Source organism: Euprymna scolopes, chromosome 11 (assembly GCF_053919585.1).
Source record: "Euprymna scolopes isolate OS-2025 chromosome 11, ASM5391958v1, whole genome shotgun sequence".
NCBI classification, from domain to species: Eukaryota; Metazoa; Mollusca; class Cephalopoda; order Sepiida; family Sepiolidae; genus Euprymna; species Euprymna scolopes.
This window is the reverse complement of record NC_136492.1, coordinates 114,609,519-114,630,670: the sequence shown is the minus strand read 5'-3', so window position 1 is coordinate 114,630,670 and position 21,152 is coordinate 114,609,519.

Below are 21,152 nucleotides of genomic sequence, written 5' to 3'. Positions count from 1 at the left end.
AACACAAGACGACGTTTTATCAAAACACATAATGGGTGTATTTCTTCACAACTGGCCGTGGTTTTCTCATCAAGAATTCAAAGCTTCATATTTTAGTTTCAAAGTGATCGTCTCGCTTTCTAGACGTTCGACTTCCCATACCCTCTCTAAGTTTCTCACTGACTGTCTCTCTAACTAACGCTCACTTCCTATATTGAGAAATCCATGCATGTCGGACAACGTGACTTAAATTCACGTGCTATCAACATGCGTGGACTTGCACGTTTCCGGAACATTCTGATTTTTCAATAACCTATTTTTTCTTCATTTTCACAAAGGAATTCAACCTACATATCTAATTTATTTAACCAATATTTTATTATCCAGATTCTTTCTAACAATTGAATAGTTTATTTATTATTTATTTCATCCGAATTAACAATTTACTGGACATTCCATTTAAACCTATTGTTCTTTAAAACGTATGTCCAGGGTTCCATTTCTGCTTTCTCTCATTTTATTTCCATTTTAACTAATCTCTCTATTTTTATACTTACATGAAAAGGGGACAGACCTTATCATGTAACATAAGTGGGAATATTATAAAAAAATATATAGATTTTGACAGATGTAGTTCGGACGAGTGGTTTTCGAATATGCTTGCCTAATTGTTTTGTTCTTGGTTCCAGTTCCTATTTTTATATTTGCAGCAGATATGCCTTTATAGCTCAGACATTAACGTCTAAGGGAATTTATACTACACTAAATGTTTGGTTTTTAGTCGCTGTCATATTTGTGACTTTTAAAAATCATTACGGAGTATTGGGCACAATGCAATATTATAATAAATATCAAATATGCATTTATCAAAATATCATATTTAAGAGTATTTTAAACCTGACACTGTCGGCGGGCGTATAACATAAATATTAATGAACAAACACTGAGAAAGAAATATAATTGGCATATGTCGTTTTATGTTAACAAGTGAGAATTTTTTAAAGTTGGAAATTACTCATTGCGATTTAAACATGTTCCGTGTTTCTTTCCTGGGGAAAATATGTCTTGATTGAGTATTTCCAAGCTGATACCAAATCTTCGTTCAGAGAGAATTCTGCCCACTATTGGAACATCTCGTCCTTTCACATACATGCATATCTTTCATGTATCTATGCGAATTGCCCATTTCGTTGTAGTCACTTTTTCATTTTCCTAGAAAGTCTGACTTACCCATTCTTAAGTTCCCTTCGTATATACGAGGAGCGTGCAATAAGTAATGCCTCTGACCAACTTCCAGTTGTTGATCTAGCTGAAATTTCCTGTGCAATGATTTATATGTCGACGAGTTATCAAATTACAGCTCAGAACTAATTGTGGTGTTTGTTTTACAGGTGTTTGAACTGATTCAGGTTTGGAATGGAGCCTGTTGAATGTCGAGCAGTGATCCGGTTTTTGTATTTAAAAGGACGTACATCACATAATACTTTGGATGAAATGAAAGAAAGTTATGTTGATAATGCCCCATCATATAACCTTTAAAAACGCTGGCATCGTGCATTCAAACATGGCCGGAAGTCTGTCCGTCAAGTTGAGGCTGCTATTTTGGAAGATCGGCGCAGTACTATTCGTTAAATAGCCGAAGATGTCAAGATTAGTACAGAGTATGTGGAAACTATCATTTATTACCATTTGCATATGCATATGGTGTCTGCCAGATTGATTCCCAGGTTGCTCACACCATTCCAGACGCGAGAACGCGTCGAGTGCTCGAGGATGAATTTTGAGATGTGCCAAGAAGATGAGTCCAAGTTTTCCAAAATGCTGATTATACAGGATGAATCCTGGGTCCATCACTATGATCCAGAGACCAAAACCCAATCAATGCAGTATAAGTACTCGGTATCACCACCTCCAAAGTAGGCAAGGGTGCATCCCTCCGCTGGCAAGGTCATGCTCACAGTCTTCTGAGACCAGGACGGAATAGGTATGGCAGATTTCCTAGCAAAGGGTACTACAATTACAGGAGCCTATTATGCTTCACTTAAATCAAAAGGTGGGGCAAGATCAGCAAAGGTACCATTCTCCTGCAGGACCACCCTCCGGTTCACAACTCGCATGTGGCTATATCAGAAGCATGGGCGTGTGGTTATGAAATATCCCCCATCCTCCCTACTCTCCTGATTTGCATCCTCTAACTTTCACCCTTTCTCAGCAATGAAGTTGTTTTTGAAAGGAAAACGTTTCCCAGATCATGCAGCCTTGATTTCTGAAGTCACGTCGTGATTGGATGACCAACCTGGGGTGTTCTACAAAAACAGTCTCCAGAGCTGCATCACGATGGGAGAAATGCATAATTCTGGGTGGTTCTTATGTAGAGAAAGATTAATAACTGTGCCAAATTTCGTCGGTCAGGGGCATTACATATTGCACGCCCCTCGTACTGTCTAAACATTCGCATCGCTATTTTCGCCGTTTCTAATTCATGGATATTATTCGCAAATCATTTGGCATTTGATTATACATTAATTCCTTCAAGTAAAGCTTGTCTGACTGCAAAGGTTGAGGAGATATTCTCTCGTCTTACTATTTTCTCATGTAGCTGTAACGTCATACTGAACCTTGGCCTGACATGGCTTATTCATTTAAAAGTTTGTTATATAGCACGTATCCATTGCAGCTATATTTAATATTAAAAGTTTATATAATTAAAGTGTATATAATTTCTAATATAGTGTGATTTTAAAATAATAATTCTCCACACCTCTAGAACTATGTCTAATTTTGTTTCGTAATTAATCCCTATTAGAATGTTAAAACATATCACCCTTTACTTTTATATAGGGTTATATTGGCTTCCCTTTTAATCTTCTACGCCGATTTTATTCTGGAGTTGATGAAACATCATTTACCTGTGCTGTTATAGTTTATGTTTTAAATACAATAAATTTTCACGTGAATTTTTATAGGCTATGGTATTAAACGTATCATGGTGAAAGACAAACACCTCTCAACATATTTCAACGCAGCTTCGTTATTTAAGAATCGTATGCGAATATCTTTAAACTTAGAACATTTTACTATTATTGCTTTCTCACTGAACTCGAACATTAGATTTCTCTGTCCCTCAAGCGGCAATAAGCAAGGTAATTATTCCAGTACTCTCTCTTAACTTACACTAAATGCGCATACTTGGTCTTGGTAATCAGTCTTTCTAGACTTCCTGAATCCCGTAGTAGTCCCTACCATTAAAAGAGTTACTAACCGAAGGCGTACGCCAACACACATAAGGAAATAAGCCATTACATATCACGGGATTTTTTTCCGCACCTTACGTATGACCTTAAATTCGTAAGATGTTTATACCACGTTTTATTTCTATATTGACTAATTTATAAGCATATGGGAAATATATATATTTTAAAGTACGCTAGATAAGATATATTGACGTTTAAATGGTGCAGTGAAATAATTCGCAATAGAATGAAAATTAATATTTTCAAAATAAAAATGATAATGGCATGCACGCAAACTCGTTTGTGTTTATTTACAATATCACGTCAGTTAATATCTGGGTTAAACTAGGAATGCTCAGGAAATGCCACTTCTGATTAATATTTCGTTTTAATATATGCAAACGAAGAAATGGTTTGCGGCGATTTTAAATGGTTGTTCTTCTTTTGTCACTAATTCAACTCAATCATAAGAAAAATAAACTACTATTGTAAGTTACACCCGAGTCTGAACAGGGAATTATTCGATCTATATACAACGGAGCTATGTCAACATTGGCAATAATTCTGCTTTAAAAAAATACAGGAATTCATTAGCTAATATCTTCTTATCTCCCTTGTCGGTGTAATGTATAACATTCTCACTGCGTAAATTCTTCTTTTTCATCTATAAGAAAAGAAAACTGTGTTTATGACCGGATATTTTAGGATTTTAAATACTTGTCGGATGAAGATTTGTATAACATTAATCTAAGAACACTGCCAGGCATGTGAATTACTTTTTTTGTAAAAATATGTAAATGATAAGCTTAGCAGTTGCGAAACACATCAACAAGGAAATCACACACACACAGACGTGAAGTTACTTTTATTTGATAATAGATATAATAGATGGTCAAGTGATTTTTAACATAATGTAATAGAAATTAAATTGATAACAATTTTATTTGATTCTCTTATTATTGGAAGAAAAATTAATTTTTATGTTTGCAGCTAATCATTGCTATTTTAAAATATTGGGTACTTTATTTATTTATCATTTATAAATTGTATATTACGCCGGGATGCTATGCCACCACAATATTGAAATTTAGGAATCTCATTCTTTAAAATATAGTTATAGTCTATCTGCTAAGTTCGAAGCATTCCACAGAAGAATTTGTGTTGTATTTTTTTTTAGATTGTTTTCTTGTATTTCCTCAAAATATTAAATACTCACATCGCTGCTGAGAAGAACGTTTCGAGAACACACATCCATGGGAAGAAGATAGGCACAGCACAATCAAATATAGTTGGGGTAAGGGTAGATGTTGCTCAAGGAAAGATAAGCACACGGGAAGTCTGTGAACATATAACGAACATTGGCATTCAGAAAATAAAAGGGAGAAATATTTTTTTGAGATCTAAAAATAAAACATGATAAAGAAAACGTATTATTTACGAATCGATATATTCCTTTGATGATAGATTCCCATGGGTTGCGATAATGACACGCACATATATGGAACTATATAATAAAGCTACACACAAACACACACAGACATACACACAGTATATATATACATATATATATATATATATATATATATATATATATATATATATATATATATATATATATATATATAGGGAGAGAGAAAGTGTAAAAGCAAGAGAGAGGGAAAGAGTGAAGGAGAAACAGATAGACAGAGTAATAAAGTATGATTCAAATTATAGTCAGTATTGACGCTATGAAATAAGTTTGCTTCATTTATTCACAAACATAATAATCATGCAAAATCTAATAATTTAACACACTATACATAATGAAACTTTCAAACACAGAAGAACGAGAAATGTCATGTTCAATGTATTAATACGAACCCTTTATTTTAAAATTTGACTGATATAAGTAAATAAATAAATAATAAGCCTGTTATGAAGCTACAGAGTGGAAATTCTACATGCAAATGTATTATTTTTAAGAAGTGCTGTTACACATATGAAATCTTTCTAGATTACTTATAATAATACGCACTTTTAAAATTAAAATTTTGAGAGCAGTACACGGCACATCTATAAACGAGACACGTCTCATGATGTTTCTGCATTTTTGAGATGAGGATTGATTATTTGTACTATTATTCATCGGACTACTATTCTCATCTTGAGTTTGATTTTCACAACGTTTCGGTCGATATAAGATCCGAACTTCTTCAGATGTATATTTTCGAACTCGGAAATGTTTCTGTCGAACTCCGGGATTTGGACGGAATTTCGGGCGGGGGAAGCGTGTTCTTGTTCCGTCAGCAATGACTGGATAGAATCCTAAGTAATTCGGAAATATATATTTCGGTCGATCACACTGAGGTTTGTACCTTCAACGTTCAGGAGAATATCAATTTTACAATTGATTTTGCCAGTATTTTAAACACTGCGCCTCGGGTCCTTGCGCAATATAAACACACAACGGTATAATTGCTTATACAGAGAGCTACATATTTGCCTTTAATCTAATGATTTGTCATGGGGTTTTGATTTAATATTCAGTAGATTCATTAATGCTTCATCTATTTAAGTATTTGCCGTTCGTAATATGGTCTAATAGACATAGTTGCTCTATCCAAGTATACCACTCATCTTCATACAATTTCAGTATTTCAGAGGAAATTAATGTATATCCATAGACAAGTGCTGCATGTATAGATTAAGATTATTACTATATTTATCAACTTCCCTTCTCATAAAAATCACCATGAAGGGAATTTTGCCTGTTTATACAAACAACTAAAATAAGGTCTCTTTATAATATATTTAATTATATTGTTAGATATAAAATGTGTTATAACCATGTTAATTGATTTATTAAAATAAAATTAAATAAAATATGAAATACTATTGTTTTAATTTTTAATCTTTATCTAAACATGTCAAAAATAGAAGATGTAAGCTTTATGTATCTAAGATGGAAAATACGACATCATTTTATTAATGATTATTGGATAACTTGATTACAATACACTATTTTAATTTTCAAAGTAAATGTTTTGTACATAATATGCTCTATGTCACCCTACTTTTTTAAATAATCTAGGAAATTCCAAATTTCAGAAAACTTTGTAATTGTACTTTAATACGCATTGTGAAAAGTACTATACATCAGTGGCATGTGCATATTACGCAATGGTATTACAATTTTAACCCCATTTACTTGAAACTGAATTAATTTATATACATCTTCATTATATAGCATTACATCTAGCAGTCCGTTTACAGAGTTCATAATTACATGGTTATGATCTTAGAAACGAATTGTATACATAAATGTGTATATAGAGACGCATTACATAAATATCAATATTTAAGAAGAGGACGCCAGTTTAATACTATTTATTCCAAAGTTTATCAATTTGTATGCGCTACTCATACATAGAAAATATTATTGGTCGTTAGAGTTGGCGAAGGGTTTTGTAGCTCAAGATAACTTAAGCAAACCCATCATTTAAGATTGTTACACTCAGAGAGAGTTAGGTTTATTATGTGTGGTTTCATTTTCTCTGCAGTTGTGTATTTTTTACTCATGTTCGCCCCTAACAAAACATATCGCTACTTGGATGAAATGGGCTACTCTTGCGGGGCATGTCTAGTAAGGATTAACAAGATATTTGTTTGCGTTGTATCTAAACTTCTGCATATCAGTGCAACAAGGGAAGCAGACAGCAGGAACGGAATTCCAAAGCCTAGCTGTTAGAGGGAAGAACTATTAGAATAGAAAGTTTTCTGGTATTTAGGGTCATCAACAGTAAAAAGTAGAGATCATATACCTAAGGTTTTGTCGGGGATATGTACGTCGAGGGGGTCCAAATGAACGAAGTGCATCAGAATACATTCCATTAAAATATTCCTAAAACAGACATAGTGATGCGACATTGGGGAGATGGGACAGAGGTTGGATCTTAGTTGATAAAGTGGGACCAATTAGATGGTTAACTCTTTTTGGACCCTAAGGAGAGACTAGTGTTAGATGCGCCAACCCAGATGTGGCAACAATAGTCCATGCATGGGTTAATAGTGGATTTGTATCGGTACAGGAGACTGTCATGTGTGAGTAGTCTTCTAACTCGATAGAGAGAACCTACCCTCTTTGCAGCAGACTTGGCAATGCCTTCTATGTATTTGTTCCAGTTCATATTGCCCGCAAATGTTAGGATGAGGAGTTTGAAGGTAGAATTCTCAGGTATGTTTTTTGTGGATATAGGCGGTTGGAGAGGCGTCTTGTAATTGTTAAATGAGAGCAGCTTAGTTTTACTAGCATTAAATGTTACCATCCATTTGCGGCACCATTCTACTATAGTCCTGAGGTCATTTTCTAATGATTTTGCCATTGTCTTAGATTTATGTATATCTGTTCTTCTCTCATGCATATTATAGAACATTGTTTCATGAGCAAATATACACATCTCGAACACATTATTATCAGGGAGATCGTTTATGAATATCAGAAATAGCAATCGTCCAAGGATTGGCTCTGAATGAGAAGCGGGTCCGCCTCCTGGAACAGATATATGGGTATGTTTATTTTATTTATTCATTTATATAATCATTCTTTTTCTCCTGCGTGTTTATATTGCATTATATCCGTTTTTTTTAAGGATTATCGCTTTTATCTGAGACCGATCAGATTTCAAGGCGGTAACTCAATCGTTTTCACACTGATTCAGTTAGACGTTTGACTAGGGTCAACGAAATACAGCCTCTGGAAAAGATACACCACCTTACTATTCCTTTCCGCTATAAACATAACGAACGAAGATCTGAAGTATGAAAGATAACCATATAATAGGATTAACCCATAAACTTTCATTCTCTAAACGACCATAAAATCGAAACTCCTTTCGAGCTCCTTCAAATTTATGCGAGAAAGCGATAACAACTTTCTGATAAATCTAATTGTCCGACGCATTTTTGCTTTGCATTTTTTATACGCTTTATAGAAACAGAGACATGGTTCAATGGATAGGGTTATGAGCATCCTATAGGAATCAATTAGTGTGGGAAAGTTTCCCTATGATTGCACTACCTTCCCGCTGCTTCGAGTAAAACATCTGTATATCGCTTTCTAGTCTAGACAATTTTTCTAATATTATACATAGTGTCTGAGGATGTTAGCTTATGGTTTCTTTGCGTGCGTTTTATGTTATCAACCTTTAAGACATGGAGGATTTTTATTGGCAATATCCTAATAACTTAGGTGTGTTAGGTTCAATTACAATGTTTTTTATGTTATTCTAACTTGTGTTTACGTAATGGTATTTATTATTATTATTATTATTAGTAGTAGTAGTAGTAGTAGTAGTAGTGGTTTCTACTTCTAGTCGTAGTAACAGCATCATCATAATGGTTAATATTTTCTTCAGAATAAGTTTTCACGCATGACATTATAGAAGAGTCCTTTTCAATAACAGTCTGGAGTCTAGGTGCCAAGTCTCTCCAGATTGCAAGTTTCTTCTCCGACTTTGATTAAAATTTCTATATTTAATTGTTTAAAATTCATTTCGCGTAGGCAGTTACCATAAGTCTTCACAGAAACTTAGGTGACAATCAATCTCCTCAATATCCCAATCATATTAGAACTCAGTGCAGGTCTGAGTAGGGCTTTCTCCTCTGTGATTTCCCATCGTCCTTGACTAATAAGTGTCGACACATTTTTTAGTTAGAGTAACTGACAATTATACAGGTTCAGTTTTCTCAATTGCACCTATATTTTATTGCTATTTTACTACCTTAGCGTTTTCTACATGTTCGACTAACGCCCGTAGCTCATGTTAATATGACATATCAATTATGGTCTTACTAAATATTTTAGTTGTTTTCATTATTGTTATTCCCTGAAGTTTCTAACTTATCCTGTGATTGTTTTTACTTCCCCGTTGTATTTAAATCTTTTCAGTATTATTTACAGCGTTCCTGCCATGGTTATTGTAGTCTTAAGTTTATTTTACACCTTACATATACATTTCATCTCAGCTTTTTGGCCAGTTTCGTGTATTTGCTAAGTTCTCTTTCTTTTTGATATTAACTGAACCGTCTGCTAGAATGGAAAAATGTAGGACCTAGCAGGAAGTTTTTTTTTCTTGTTAACTACCACTACGCCTGGTATTTTTGGCCGAATGAGTTTATAGGTTGGTATGCCCATGTCAGATACGATTTAGGGGTGGCTGTTTTAAAATACTTCCGCTGTGACATTTCTTATAAAACTGCTTTCCTCAGTTGATCGTGTTTAATCTTTGATTCTTTTGGCGCTAGTTTGCTGCGTTCGTCTAATATACGGTTTATTTTTTCGTCTCCTTTAGCACTAAATTTAATATGATGTTTTCTCATGAATTCTCGATCATTATTTTTATTCAATTTTTCTAATTGCATTATAATGAGTTGTTTCGTTTTTCTGCTCAGATGTATTTTTTTTATCCATGTCTAATGTGTTTTTCAAGTCACAACTTTTTCCATGATTATACATCGTCCGCTAGCGCTTTCTCTTCAAATTCCTCTTTTCTCATTTGTACTTTGCCTTTCTTTTGTCAGGATTGTTTATTTTTTAGTGTGCAGTAATTACTCTTTTGTTGTTCCGTGTATTTTTAAATCTTTGCCGTGTCATTTACACAATCCTCTCTTGAAACCAATATTCTTCCCGCAACTTTTCTTTTTACACAGAGTTCGTTAGTATTTGGGGGCAGGTGTAATGTATTGTCTATGGTGTTCTGGTGTAGAAGTGTCAGTTCTATTTTTGTCCAACTAATACACAAACCAAAATATCGTACTAGTATTTCTGCCTATGTTTTTATACTTTTACATTGATCTAATATTGTTTTTATTCTAAGAGTTATTTTGTTATTCTGATGATTTCTAATTTTATTATTAGTTTTCGCTGTTTAGATGGTGCTTGCCCTCAGAACCTCCAAATATATGCCAGTCTCATATTCACCTGTTGCACTCATATTCGCTTGGTCGCATAGTTCTATGCTTTCAATTACCGCCAGTTTTCACCAACTCATAACTGCTTACATTTTCATTCAGAATTCTATATACATGTTTGTGCTCATTACCGTCGTGAGTTCCTTTTATAATTATTGCAAGAATTTTCAGGCCGTATACATAGATTTGGTTGTTCATTTCTGTATATTAGTGCATGTTGTAGACCCGTGCTATGGGTCACACATAAAAGAAACAACAAGTGGTGTAAAATGTATAAAATATAATATCAGATATAATATATATGTATATCATAAAGAATACAGAATGCACTAAAGTGGTATGAGAGGAACATCTTCGTAGCATGTGGTTAAACAGAGATTAATGTCTCCAATTTTTCTCTGAAACCAGTGGTATTCATGTAACTGGTATGTTCAACTTAGTTCTAAAATAGGAGTGATGTATACCGAACAACACCTTCCTCCCGAGTTTTTAGTTCCTCTGGAATGATCGTATAACTCTTTTTCGCGTTGTTGATCTCTATCGGGTCGGTCATTTTCCTTTTTCTGGTGTATTGGCGTTGTCCGGCTCTTTGTGGGTTTACCAAATCGTACACGCCATACGTCTGGTACATTACCTCTTCTTAATCAGCAGGATTAGCTTTCGTCATCGTGGGATTTCCTATACGTTTCCACGTGTAAAAATGTACAATTGATAAATCCGACCGTGAATCGAGCTGTAGTTTCATTTCTTTATTTCTGATTCTCTTCGTGACATATTTCCTTGTGTTCTCCGTCGGTGAAGGGTCCATTTTTGCAGTTTTTACGTAGCTCTTTTTTGCTACTTTCGCTCTGCAATATGACGCCTTGTACCCTGTTCGCTTGCATAGGTCACATGTTACTTTCCTTTGGTACTGACATGCATTGTACCCATGAGGTCCTCCACATTTGCTACAAGGGGTCCTAGAATTGTGTCATTGCTGATAATTTTGTGAAGGGTTCGTTTTTTTCTCTTGGTTGGTAAGCGCTGTCGGGCGGGTGTCCTTTATTTTTTAAGCGTATTTTTTTAATGTGAGCGATACCTGCTTCATCAATGTTTCGGGAATCTTGCTTCATTGCCAAGAACAGCTGACAATCTTCAGCCAATTTCTGAAGCGTCAAATCAGGTTCTAATTCCGATTTATTTAGAGCACGGCGTCTTATATCGGCGTTTTTGTGGCTATCAAAGCTTGTGTGAATATTAAGCATTTGAAATTGCCCGTCATAAATTACGACAATTTAAAATCGTCACAGTGCTCATTAATTATGAACGCAAAAGGCGTACAGTCCTAACTCTCATATGTGTAAGATTCATGCATTTCTATCTTTTATGAAAAAGGCATCTTTTTGGAGAGTACAACTCTATTAACAATTTCACTAGCTCGTCAAACGAAAATTCGTTGTTTTTCTGGGTTAAATATAGTCCACGTATTTGTTATGTTCGGATGTACCTAACTTCCGTAGCAATACACGAACCTTCTTTTGATCCGTCGATGCACTGCAAGCAATCTTAAAAAGGTCTTCAAATCTTCTGAAATATGCTTCACACGTTTGGTATTCCTCAGGAGCATAATAAAAAGTATGAATAGCTGACCAGATCGCATTTTGGGAAAAAGCCGTGCTGGTTTCTTCTCCGCTGTCCTTATTTACTATTTTTTTTTTATCAAGTCCACTTTTATCTGCCTGGTATTGTTAGTCTAAATGTATTTTTCAAATCCAATATTTGTTCATTCTGTATTTTCTTCCCTTCCAATATTTGTTCATTCATTTCATTCATTTCTCCTTCCTGTTTTCCTCGAAGTATTTCATTAAATCTAACTGCCTTTCCAATATTTGGTCGTTCATTTCTTTCTTTTCTATGCCTTGTCTTTCCACGAGGTATTTCATTAAATATAACTGTTTCTCTTCGTTTTGTTTTTGTATTGCAAATTGTTTCTCTTGTATTGCCAATTGCTCATCTCAGAGTCTTTTTTTTTCAAATTCCAACTGTTGACGTTGTTGGAATTTCACCATTTACAAGTTTTTTTTTTGCCAAATCGTTTATTTGTGTTACTTCGACGGTGTGGAATTACTTAATATGACAAAATGAGGTTTTTCAGAAACAACCCAATTCGTTAGTGTACCTTTACTATAGTACCAAACTTTATAGAAAAAAAAAACTTTCAAAATTCGTACCTGGTTATTTAACGAAATTTCTTTCATATATTTATTTTCTGGAGTGGCAATTTTCCTGAGAAAATAATTTGACGTATCGTTTATAGAGAAAACAGTAGATTTCGTTTGTCATTTTCAATTTTCTTAACGTGTAGGTAATGGTTTCAATTCATTGTGGGCCCTATACATTTTCCCTCTTTTGCACTAATAAGAATTAGTTACATATCTGCAGAAGAGAGTTTATGGCTTTTATTTAGTACTGGCTATTGTTTTCTATTTCAGTGCGAAAAACAATGTCCTCTTTTCGTTAACACTTCCTTGTCGGGCGTAGCGGTCATGTCGATCAGTAAAACGTTTCTTTTAACCGGATTAAAATCCGACGTATTTTATGCAAATTCTCGCTTTAGCCAATAAAATAAAATGTACTATCATTTACTTTTGCAGGGATTTTTTTCTTTTTCAAACGCTAATGCATTTTAACCATAAGACGTATTAGCGAGACACGCTTTTTAGTACGACAAATTTAGTTGTTTTTATTTCCACATTACCTGCATTCATAGAGGTTGAAACTGTTGTTTTTGTGTGTACTTATTGAAGGGGCTCGCTTATTCAGTAGTAATAATTCTCAACGCTATTGTGTTGAGTTCTGTTTCAACTCGTAATTTACGTTTTTAATCGCTTTTTAACAGCAACATAAGACTTTTGCCGACGTCTTGTTAAATCCCTTTTTCCGTACTTAGCATACGAAAGACAGTGTAAACGCATGTATGCCCAACATATGAACACACGAAAAAACACATTCTGGAGATGATAATGAAAACCGAATAAATATTTATATGGTAATACAAACAGATGCAAACAAGATACAAGAGTTACAATGATTAACCAGAAGAAAAACATGATAGATAATTAATGTTGCCGTCACACAGTTCATAGAGTGCAGATCAAATCAAAAGAAAACAAACAAAAACAAATAAGAATAACTGCTAGAGATCAAAACAGTTACATTGAAGAGTAAATTGACTAGAGTAGTGACATTTAGAAGCATAAAAAACTTGTTAAACAAGCATATTAACTACAGAAAAAAACCCAGACGAGCGTAACAAAATATATCAAATCTAACATAGACAACATCAAAGTAACCATCATATTTAATGTGCAAACTTTACGAAATAATTGTTTCAATCAGAAAAAAATGTAAATGCCTTAGATTTTTACCTGATATAAAATATGACATAGGAACAGAAAACAAATTAAAAATGCAAAAAAAAGTTCTAAACTACAAATACCTTCGTAAATGCAAATATTGTATATTCTGGGTCTTGGTCAAAGTAAGAAACATGTTACAAGGACTAGTCGTGAAATTAGTAAAAGAATAAGGAAAAATAACGAACATGATCTGTTGCAAGACATTAGATTAAATGCGCGACAGGTCACATATATGAATGAGAAACATGAGAAAAAAATCACTAAAACACCATTGCATAGAGGAGAACTACATATCCCCACGTAAAACCAGAAAAAAATAACTACAACGCGTAGAAAATGAAAAAAAAAACTTGATATCACACCACAAGAAACACATCTATAAAAATTGTCTCACAAAGCATAATAATCACAAAGCAAACTAAATATTTTTGTTAGCTCCTTCTGAAAATAATATCTCAACCCAATATGTTTCCATGAATCAACAAAATTTAAACATTTTCGCTACATCGTTAAACTTTTTCATAGAAAAAAAACTTATGTATAATGCATTCTCTCATCGAAATTTGTGTATAAAGATATGAACCAGTTCTTCTTTTTAATTTCGCAGTAATAACTATAACATAGAATTGTTTTATTTGAAACTCTCGCAAATAATAAATAACAACATAATTTGAGCATTTCACCTAGATATGTGTATAGAAGATATGTATATATATATATATATATATATATATATATATATATATATATATACATATATATATACATATATATACATATATTAAATATATTATGCATATATATATATATTTATATATATACATATGAAATATATTATGCATATATATATATATATATATATATATATATATTATTTTAAATTCGACCGTTTTGGATTTTACCATTTTTGGATTTTTACCCTTCACCGGACTATCCATTCATGTGAAATCCTTTTAACATTTTTCTTTTGCCTCTTGTTCCCCTTACCTCTCCCTTTTTTTTTAGACAAGTAAGATCTGTGACTTACTTGTAGTTTCATTAAATACTTTTATATGCAAAATCCGATCCTGCATTTTGCTAATTCCTGCCCTCTGATTAGAAGAAGAGTAATTCTTCGAAACTCCGCGGATTAAGGACTATCCACTTTTCTTGTGTTTCGTTTTTTTTTAAAATAAATATGTGTTTAACTCTTTTTCGAGATGTCTTTTAACATGTTTTATTAATCATTTGTTATTATATATATATATATATATATATATATATATATATATATATATATATATATATATATGGCGTATTCTGAAAATATTTAGACCTAATATTTAGACTCGGTGGTTTATAAGTTGAATATAATAGATATTTGTGAGGGGTCAACCGGAAAAATCATTGAACGCATGATGTACCGAAGACTGCATATTATCTTACATACGTCTTTTTCATCAGAATAATTAAACAAAAACAGAGCTTGTCATTAATGTCTACCTTCGCCCAGCTTTTTATTCGCTGATACAACGAAAATTACAATCTTCAGCGCACAAACCTGTAGCTAAAATACATTATTTCAGTTAAAAAGATAATACACTGCATTAACTGTTAAACGTTTACTGTAAAAAAAACGTAATTAAGGAATTATACCGTTGCTAATATATTTGTTGAATCCAGCGTATTTTAAAAGCAAAGTAATATAGAATTACAGTATACTGTTTTAAATTAAACAAATAAATTGTATAATTAGAAAGAACAGATGTAGACAAAGCATTGTTAATGCAACAAAACCTGATATTCGCCAGAACAGTTTAAATATAATATATGTATACAAGGATTTACTTTTAAATAATATAAATGACAAAGAAAAATTGTACATTTAATAACAAAAAAACTTAAACAGATATAAAATACATAGCAGGATAAAACTATCAAAAACTTAACACATGGATAATTGCATATGCATATAAATTTCTAGTACAAAAAGGGAAAACGAATGTCTAATAATTTTATTTAAATATAGAGTCTAACTCCAGCAACACACATTGATTTATCTCGAACACAAAAATAGGTTAACAATGACTAATACACTTTATTGTGCTGGTATGATAAAAAGCATTTTAAAATATTTACAACAGTTAAATAGCGTGTTATTTCATATTTTAATCTTGGAAATTATTCAGGGTAAAGCTTACTTTTATTCAGTGAATCAACAACAATTAGCAACATAATTTTCTATAGAACAATGCACACATATAAATGTACTGTCGAAATCGAATCTAACTTTTAAAAATACTTCTAAATAAAATTATTTAATATAATCGATAACAAATTTTCGCAATCGTATATATAATTCAATACAAAATTTGAATGTTATATATCTTACATTTCTTTGTTTAATTTTTTTTCCGAGACAAAAAACGAAATATAATGAAATAGAGAAACAAATGCTAAAGAGAATATTATAATAATAAGATACAAAACACTACTTTTATTTTTTAGCGAATCCTCCGTTTAATTATCTCCACATAATTTGTTCACACTAGAAAAACTCACGCGTTGAGACGGGTAAAAAGTATCATCCAATACGAATACGTCGTTATAGAAGTAACTAAAATTGTCCTGTTAAAAAAAAGCTGTTTCAGATTGTGCTTATCTCCATACACTTATGAATGCACATCGAAAATAAAACACAAGAATTGTGAATATTTAATGTTGATCCACACGAATGGAGAAGTGGGGGATTAATCGTCTAAGAAATGATTATTTAACGACCATACCTAAAGTAAAAAAAAAAATGTTATCTGTCCAAGAGTAATGAAATCTGTAATGGTGTGTAATGGATATTGGACGCAGAGAGTTCCTTCATCACGCTAAAGAAAATGATTAAACGTAAACGCTAGAAATTATGATTGGAATTTCCGATATTGATACAAATATTGAAAATAATTGACATGAATACAATGGTTTTAAATAGATGAAAGATGTGAAGTATAAAATTTATATGAATATAAACAGCAAAATTTTAAAAATGCATAAAGGAAACCCCTTCCATAGTAAGAAGATAAATACGTATAAAGAAAGGCTAGTTGAAATTCCTCGAGGGTTAGATATCCTTACAGCTAAACGCTAGCAAATATGAAAGTGCAGAAGAATTTAGAAAAGAGAGCCGTTTAAAATGTACGAAATATAATTAGTCGATTATGTTAAGAAACATGTCCCTATAATATCTTTTCTCATATTAATGGCATATCATTTTGTAATTCTGTTTTACATATCACTGCTATGAAAGAAGACTATTGTGAATTCCAAAGAAAACTAGGGAATATATAATGCTTAATATACAAAATTGACTTAAGTACGCATATAAATTATAAAAGAAGCTACAGAAAAATTTCTGGCTGGAAAGGCAATAATTTATCTGCTACAAAATGCCGAACAACGAGATATACATAGGTAAGCGATATATACGTTACAATGAAATATATTTAATTACATGGCAAAGAAAATATGGCAAAATATCATTAAAGTCGTGTGAAGCACTAAAAAATAGTAGTTAGCAAAATATAAATTAAGAATTTAACCTTTACTAATACAAATTCTGTGTCCGAAAGATCGTAGATAATATTATACGTCAGAATCTATATACGATTACACGTGAATCACTATAACGTATTAATAAAGGCGAATAAGACTATGCTAAATGAGTGAAATTGAAGGTATCACGTATGAGGCGCACACTCGATGTCTCAAATGTGCAGACAAACAGTGTTTTTCTTACTCAAAAGAAACCCCAATTATTTTTCGCATATATAAATATATATATATATATAAAATTACATATATATATATAAATATATATATATATATATATATATATATATATATATATATATATATATACAATTACATATTAAAATACTTGCAGGGACTGTAAATAATCCGCGAAATACAGAATATATAAGGTCCATAAGAATTATTTGATAAAGCTAATATAACTTTGATATCGCTAATATTTTATTTTGGCAAGAATAAAAATTAATATTACGCAGCAATGCTGATTATATATCGAGTATTTATTATAATAAAGTTCATTTTATTTTATATATAAACCTTACACAAATGCTAAGAATTAATAAGACCTAATAAATATTAACACAATCATATATATATATATATATATATATATATATATATATATATATATATATATGTACCTTTGGACTAATCAAATGTTGATGCTTGTTCCATGTTTCATATACCTTATTGTAGATGATAATATAATTTAGACTTCGGAAAACACAAAGGTTATGGCGTTACTTTATGGACATTCTTATTTTTAAAATAATGAATGCGTCAAAAAGCAATTGTTTATAGTATATGTTTATATCCATGTGACTTTCTCTATCAAATACACACATCAACACACAGCTAGACACACGCACACACACACACACACACACACACATATATATATATATATATATATATATATATGCGTAGGTGTATGCAATTATATACATATAATGGTATATTTATTATTTATCTTAACATAGATAGCTACGTATCTCTATTATTATAAATCAATGTAAGTAGTAATGTTTTCTTTCGTGTGAACACTCAAACATAAAAAAATAGTTGTATTATGCTAAATTGTTAAAAAGAATTTGATCATATGACCAAATGCTTTCGCGAAGTAAATACCAATAACAAGAGACAAGAGAAAATGAAAGCAATACTGATTACTTTAAACAAACAAGAATAAAACACTCACTCTGAACCGAAGTTCCCAAAGTTAATCGATAATAAATACATAAAAAATAATAAATCAATAAATGATACGGAGCTGCAACCATAAAAGAATGGAATAATAGGCATTATCATCGAGCCTATGCAGATAACTGAGTGATATCCGGTGTGAGAGACATAAAATTTGATTTTGAAAAATCTATTCAGGCGGAAAAGATGAATTACGCCTTGGTTTAAATTAAGCGTGACTCGATGGAAAAAATAAGATGACATCTAAGAATAGGTTTGACATTTCGACGGTCGTCTTTACCATTCCACCCATCGACGCGATAAGGTTAGCATTAATTATCCCACGCGCACCTCAATCATTTATTATGCAGTATTTTCACCCCCACCAACAATGATAACCGACACTGCATTATTTTTCACTTCTTAATCGAAGTCAATAATTGTTCCGTTAAACACCACCATTAATGTGATATGAAATGACGATATCTCCGGTCAGCATCTAAAGCAGGAGCTTAACGGGTGAACCACTCGACAGTATCTTTTTACGATGGCTGTCAATTTCATGACCCCCTTTCCGCCTCTTGGGAAATGAAATGGCGTGTTGTTATTATGTAGTATAGCGCGATGTTTACTTATAGTTTGTTTGAATGTAACCCCTTCGGTGATGTTTGATGCTCTGGGATTATAGTTCTATGCACTACTAACTCTGTTTTGTTTTTTTGTTTTTTTTTGTGCGGATAAAAAATGGATACATTTTGAGAAGTTATACTAGAAAAGTGAGCCGTGTTATATAATGTAAGGAAAACAATGTCTACTTAAATACATGGAAAAAGCAGTAAATTTATTCTATACAATGTCTATGCCGAGTTCAAGTTTTTCTTTCCCTCTACACGAACACTGCATTCTCCAAGGTTTCTTTACGATAACTGCAAATAAAATGAATGCTTTAATCTTATCATGACTGGGTTAGAATATGCGCTATGTCTGCTTAATAGTAGATCGTCATCTAGCAGTCTTGCTACTTTTTTTCACTCGTGTTACACTTGGCGGTTCCTTTCTATCTGTAATTCTGCATTATCCCAGAGAATAACTCTATATGTGGTCAGGCATAACTGTTTTAATCTCTCCACATATGTCGACTTTTCAGTGTTTCAGCTTACATTTGATTTGAGACGTGTCTTTAATGGTATAGTTTTTTTTTTCTATTTACATGGAATATCATACACTAAGTACTAAGTCATCATTTTCTATAAAACACTTGAATCGTGCAATATGTTCCAGGAAAATTATTTAAACTTTTAGTAATTACTCACATCTACATTTAACTCCACTACGTTCTATTTAATGTTTACAGGTGTGCGTGAATTATGAAATAGAATTGTTTATATCATATTTACTATAAACAAGAGAAATTGGTTCACCCGAATTAAAATAGTTCTTACTCGTATGTATTCCAGTCTAATCCAGAGAATACAATTGTATAGGTTTTTTGTTTATATAATAAAAACCATTAAATCGCCCTCTGTAAGTTATGTTAAATGAAAAATACGTAGGATCACAGATCTAACAAAACATTCCCTTTAAGAATATACGGTTCGTTATTACTTTTCATTGAGTATTTAAAAGATGGGGAGGAAGATATACAGACTACCTAATACATTATCGATTTTAGTGAATGTATCGAATAAAAATGTATGCGATTCTCTAAAAACTAATCATTATATTATGAAACAAAAATGGAAAACATTACATATTCTTGCAGCTATATCACTCAATTCTTCGAAAAAATAAAATTTATGAAAATTTAAATCAACAACCAACTATCTGAATATAACAATAAACTCAAACTAAATGTATGTATTGACATCTAAAAAATGGTTGATAAATATTTTAATGTGTTCTTGATTGAAAATAAATCTTAACACGAAGTAAATGTAGATGGTAGCGGATTATCAGGAAGGCAACAAGACTGACATCAAGCAAGATTACATTCAAAGAAGGTGTCTAGAAAATGTTGGTGCAAATGTATCATATCAGAAATAAGTTTATAAGAACGACTTAAGAATCAGACGTGTTAATATTGTGAAGTTATATGGTGTATACGAGTTCAGAAACGTATACAAAATTTTACAATTGTCGACAATCGGAACAATATAAAAATTGTGCATTTACGTTTTCGTTGACTCCTTTATACTATTTTGTTAACAATTTTGTTCTCTAAATATTACGGAAATCGGCAATTAATATAAATAAATTCACACGGAAAATGGTGCGAATTTGTTATTTTTATTTAATGTTTACAATTTATATGTTTCCTGGATTATTATTTTTAATTGATTTTAGTCGATATATTTTAGATATTAATTGGATAATGACTTGCAGATTAATCTATCTTAGATCTCGTAATTTCTGAAGAAATACGCGTACAGTGAACTATTCGAAACTGCAACACTAATTATTGCTTCCGAATAAATAAAACTACGGGGATAATTGCCATTCACTCCTATAGAGAAAGTAATAATAACCGCCGTGAATTAAGATATTATAAAACCAATTTCGTAATCTAGTGAGAGATAATTTTATCTCTTTCATACTAACCACAGGAGATGAGTTGAATAACTTTTCTGATATGGCAATTGTATATAATTGGCATACCTTAAACTGGGACCGTCCCATACAAGTTTCTCATTTACCAGGACTGCATGTATGTACGTATATTACTAAACACCACTTCAACAAATCTGGCATCCGTTAAATCGCTTATTATTGCTCTAAATTCCTTTGTATTCCAATTAAATATCTATAAAGATATCTCCTGAATTATGCGTACCTCGAAAAGCCTCCATATTTC